The following is a 6,345-nucleotide window of genomic DNA, read 5'->3' as shown; positions in this document are numbered from 1 at the left end:
AAAAACCAATACTGGTTAACAAGCAACAACACCTGTGATTAAGTCTTAAATAGGTATCACCTAAAAGAGTTTACAGCACAAAAAAACAAACCTGTAACATAGAAAAATATGGCTATGAACACCAGTAGATGAGGTAATAGTGTTCACCCAAAAACAACAAGAAGATTGTTACTACAACTTAGTCAAACAATTAATAGGTCGACTCCGTGTCTAATAAATAAGTCAATCATGCAAGAGAACTAAGCTTCTTTTTTAAGACGCTCTAGACCAGGGCTACCTAACTATTTTTACCAAAGATCCGCATACAAAACTTCAAAATTATCTGGGTCCGATCTTTCCAGAAACTATATTTCGACATCCTTAAACGCGCACTGGCTAATGGTTATCAGCTAATCAAGATTGTTCATCATGGTGCTATAGTTCTTTTTATATAAATTCAAAACTATAAAAGTCATTTTATAAAAGGGAACTTCAAAAGTGGGGCTGATGATCCAAAATAAAGAATTAGGTGGGGTCCGAATCAAATACTCGAAAGGTTCAGATTCGGACCGCAGTCCGCAAGTTGAGTAGCCCTGATCTAGTCTAGTCAACCATACAATAAATGAAGATTTCTTGGAATTATAGTCAGAGAATCACGCAAATTGCAGCGAATTTACTTAAATTTGAGAGCTCTAAACAATCGTGGTCACACTCTCATATAAAAATACATAGTTCTGCTTCAAACATACTTTTACTAATCATTTGTGTGCCATATTTAATATTAAAAAGCCAACAAACAAAGGTAAAGAAACTACCAAGAACGCTACTTTCCAAATGCAACAACCCTCTTGCCAACCAAACAATAAATGAAAATTTCTTTTCTACATGGAATATATTCCCTGTTCCCACCTCCTACGAGGTGAAGAAAATATTAAGTGTTAATAAAAGACACATGTGATGTATTCAAGTGTTAATTGATAGAACATACGTGTATATTAATATGGAACATAAAATAAGGTAAAGACATCAATGAGTGTAAACATCTAAGCAATAAAACACTACTACATCAATTTTAAAAAGTAAACTGACAGCAATATGTTTAGTTATTCGACTGTAGCGCATTTAGATTTCTGCCTTGGTTTGTTGGCTTTTTATTATCAAGTGTAGCATATAAAATAACTAATGGGTTAAGAACAGAAATAATATTGAGTTTTTTAACAGTTTCTAAAAATACATTCAAAATATCACTCACAGCTAAATAAATCTATCAAGTAAAATAATTAGTCAGGCCTGCATGCGAAACCATAAAGGAAATGTGTCATAAGGACGTCACAACCAGTAATGTTCAAATAAAAATAATTTAATATTCCAAAATATCCCTTGCGATAAACTATATGAAAATAAGTAAGGGATTTGCATATTTATTCCAGAGGAGACGAGAGTTATTAAAACAGCTCAATCATGTGGCATACCATAGTATCTCGTCCAGTTACCAGTCCATGTTGGGTATGGGAACTGGTAACCAGTTATTTGTTACAGATTCATGAACTTACTATTTAATAATAATTAATACAAAAGGAGTTTTTTTTTATCTCTCATCTATAACACAGCACATAGAATAAACAACACAATCAAAAGCAAAGAAAAGATCAAGGAAAAAAGTAAAACCTAACATCGAGAAACTTTATAACAGTACAACGAACTGACGAATGTTGTAACACATTCACCCACAGTCGAGCAAGTGGAAAAACACATCAAGTAAAAATTACCGAACACCAGTCCCAATATGACTATCGTACATTAACATTACAGTAAAATCAACCCTAACTAATTCAAGTAATACTGCCAAAATACAGTCTGACAGTACATGAACAATATACAGATTACATCAAGCTGTCAAGCGGCAGTGTTCAGGTCTCGCTGGCAAGTACTACGGTACCAGTACTTCCTAGGCTAGGACTAACCTACGGTACCGCTATAGCAAATGCCATGAATACCTGTTCAACTAATTTCATAACCGACAAGGTTGAAGTTAGCCTTGTACTGTTGTAATAAAAAACGACTTTTCTCAATAGCAGGACAGTTACGCCACCGGTAGTCTAACACAAAATAAAACACCATCATCGAGTACACATTAATTAATTCCAGTGCCCTTATATTAAACACAAAGAAGCAGCGCAATAATTAAAACGCAAGCCTTCTTCATATTATCGGAACAATATACATTTTTTTACACTTACGCCCTCGAAACATCCCACGAAACGCCTCTATTCATGAGGTAAATTCGACTGTGCGCGTCGCAAAAAAACGCAGGGCTCAAATTGTGCACTTTGTTTTATTCTTGTGTGTACAACAGTATTCGTAAGTATATTTCAACTACATAACGGCACAACAGACGTCCAAAACATTTAAACAAAACTGATTATAGAATCAAGTGGTTGAAGTCTATGGTTGTTAATCAAAGCAAGAATACCGCACCAAGTCGCATTTCGTGATTACATTGAAACGCTATTCCCGAACCAAACCTATGTTTAGCTAGCGGCCACGAACCACCTTTCGACAAGAGCTTTTTTGATTTTGCACTCTCCAGATTTTGTAATTGGTTTTATAATCCCACAAAATTTGAGAGCGGTCTCGATCCGCTTTGCTTTTCTCCATTATTTTATTGCCTACTCTGTTGAATAGGTATGGAACCGAAAAAGATTAATATGTGTACTCACTTTTGAACTACTAAGTCGTCTTTGCGACCACAGTTAAGTGACGTTTTTTTTTTCAAAATAGGTATATTTACTTCGAAGTTACGATTTGCGCGTTGAATAGTTGCCAAACTACACAAATTTGAATTTAATTTCAACAACGGGCCTATTTAAAGCTATATTAGTAAGGAGCATACAAAAACTCCTACGCAAGATAGAGGTTATGTCGTAATGGCAACAGCTGCAATCAGCGATAAATATTATCGATAAGATTACATAGAATAAACTGGCACTAAAATCTTCATAAAGAATTTCTCCAAATTAAGTTAATTCCCCGATAATACCGACTAAACTTATAAAAGTAGCAGCTGATGTAAGCGAAAGGATGTTCAATTCAAACCCTGCGTTCCTAAGTCCACGCCATTGTGTGTCACAGAGCAAAGTCCAAATTTCAATCGATGCGCGGCAAGGTTATTTATTACATAACAGATAGTAGATTAACCTGTTGACACAAGGTCACCGTGACCGCGCCAATCTGTCGTTCTGTGGAAGCGGTTAACCGCCGGCAAGGGGTTTAAAAACGCCAGTTCGTTGCTAGCAGTGCCTGTAATTTCGTAGCTGTTTCAGTAATTAATATTCCTATGATAAGAAAGATCTTTTGACGTCATTTGCCTGCCTATTCTTATAATAATCAGGACCTCAAAAGATTAAAGTCCATTAGAGATATCTCTGGTGTTTTTTCACTTATATTCATGTATGATTAAGAACGTATCCAATGAAATTTCACATCATACTCTATGTTACAGAATCTGTGATCAACGTATTTTCTTCTCCTCAAATTCCGCTTCTGGTTATGGTCTGTGTCCAATGAATTATTCGAATAATTAATAAAACAAAATTTGTTCTTTTTATGATTGTTGTAAATTTTCTTTAATGTGTCCGGTTTCAGACAATACATGACCTCTCAAAATCTTCAATTACCTAAAATTGCTGACTCATTCATTTCTTTATCCTATTTATATTTTCTCTTATTTGCCCTCATCCATGGTACTATACTATGCCACGATGAGCTTATATACACAAGGGTCGGGAGCCTAGATGACTTTGATCGGTCCTACACACTGACCCGCACAAAACAATAATCAATCACAGTTAAAAAAAAAATTATTTATTATCGGCTTTTGTTTGTAATAATGGACTTGATGGCGGAGGAAACCCTAACAGATAAGCAGTGAAATGGAACGCCCTACGACAGCCACACTTTCTATCACCCCCTATTCCACAAACACTACAAAAATTTTGATTGCAAAGTTCAAATTTAATATTCGGTTCTATAGATTTTTTTATACTTTTTTTAAACCTCGTTTTAGGGTTCCCAATTTTTTTTTTTTTTTTTTGTCGGAAATACCAAAAGAAAAGTACCAAGTATGTGTCTTTATAAATTATCATTCACCCAGATCATTATCGAGCCATAGAATCTCTCATTCATGGATTAATGTACTGACTACCTACTAACTTAACCCAATTTGAAAGCCAGATAATATATGGTCCAAACCGCTATTAGAATGGTCTCCTCCGTTATGGGGCAGCCATATAAACAGCAGGTTAGGAATATGGGTGAATATATGGTCCCAATCTCCCACGGCCCATCTAATTGGGCCACATGGGCCATGGCCCATCAAGCTATGGGTCGCGGCCCGATCAAGAAAAGTTATCTTACCAAAATTTTCAATTTTTACAAAATTGTAAATATTCAAACCAAAAAAAATAAATCGTGGGATGCCACCAAATTTTTTTCTTACGATAAGCCTTCATATAAAAATAAAGCAAAATACCAAGCTACAGAAAAGGACACTCCTGTAGTATGTGTACCAGGTTAGGGTGAGGACAAAATTTTGTTCAGATTTTTCACATTATAGTTTTTATATGAGTTCGGGGACTGTCTGTGTTAGCCAAGTGAATAGTCCATTTGCACAACTTGATGAGCCGTGGCCCATAGCCTGACAGCAGATTAGGAACATAGATGGATATATGGTCATAATTGTCATTTGAATGGTCATCCTTGCAGTCTTGCCACCTTCCAATTATAATTTGTTGATTATTGTTTGTTCGTATATTCTTAATGCAATATGTACTTCAATGAAATATTCAGAAATAAATTATTATCTATGTTCAAATGTTTGGATTGAGTAAATAATGGATTAATCAAGCATCAAGCCACGGCCATCAATTAATAATGTTCCGGTATGGATTTATTGAACAAAGCTGTTCTAAATCCTTCCGCTGTTACTAAGTATGCTCTTCTTTGCTAAAAAGACTGCAATAGGGTACACTATCCAAATTCCAAGAATTTTCCCCCATTTGGCTCAATGAAACAAACACTTCATATGTCTCACAAACGAGGGGCGTCTGGCACGACGACAGATGCGTCACATCGCGCCATGCTTGTCCCAATAATAATCTGGACTGGCGACCAACAGGCGAAAATAGTGAGAGTTCATATCCTTCAATAACATCGCCTACCAAGGGTACGAACTGATACTATACCTGCACCTAAATTTGAATAAAGACGAGATACTTTGTGAAAAGTGTGACTATTTTGTCATTGTATTAAGGGCCATTGAACCATCTTGCGCTATGCATGAAGTTAGAGAGACATGTGCAATCATAAAATTATGTGGTACAGAAGTTATTTTTTTGAAACCAGATAAATTTATGCCAGTTATTTATAATATTAATATATGTCAGTAAATTTATGTTTAGCAGTCAACAGCAATGCTCCTCAAACCATGAGTCAACTCACAGGTCAGAATTTCAAGTCGAGCCAAATCATTGAGTTAATTCTCACCACCAGTTAGTTGGAAACAAGTCATTTTACTTGCAAGTCTTTGAGAAATGGTTACCCAAGTTGAGGCAATTACTTGAAAAAAGTCTACCGCAAACAGTAACGGACGCACAGACAATCCAAGACGCACAGACAATCAGCTGAAATCGATCAAGATATTTCTTTCATTTTTTCATCACACCGATACCCTGTGTTTAAATGTGTGTGTGGATGCGTGGGTAAAATAATTCAGTAATTTTAAGTGAGGAACACTTACCGTACCACTTCTTCTTAACAATACAGGTACCTTCCATCTTATATTCTATATGTTTTGAACCCTGACCTTATCTAAGGCTTTGTTTGCTCTCCTGATATCATAATCAGTTTTTATTCATTATTGAGTCTTATAACTGTATAATAAACTTATACGTGTATACGGGTACATGATACAGTGATAGGATACGGTACCGGTAGCATTTACACATCCACTGAATCACTCCATACTATCTGGCTATATCGGAAGATCTACTGCTTCAAGAACTTTTGATCTAGCTTAACACCGCTAAAGTATACATATCCTAACCTCAGCCGTGTTTTTAATTTTAAAATTTGGAATGGACCTTTCCCCGACCTTTGACCCCCGGAAAATTCTTCCTATACTTTACCATTGCAGAATTTTCAGGGCTATTTTAGGAGTGCTTTTGCGAGTTGGCGCCTGTAAAATGGGGTATGTGTTTCAAACCATCATTAGGATTCATCGCACACAACAATCTGTTTTTTAAAAGTACCGGTAAAGAATTTCAGGCTAGTCTATCACAGCTATTTCTACACTAATTTTTATTACTG

Source organism: Styela clava, chromosome 2 (assembly GCF_964204865.1).
Source record: "Styela clava chromosome 2, kaStyClav1.hap1.2, whole genome shotgun sequence".
NCBI classification, from domain to species: Eukaryota; Metazoa; Chordata; class Ascidiacea; order Stolidobranchia; family Styelidae; genus Styela; species Styela clava.
The sequence above is the reverse complement of the archived record's forward strand: the minus strand, read 5'-3'. Positions refer to the sequence as shown.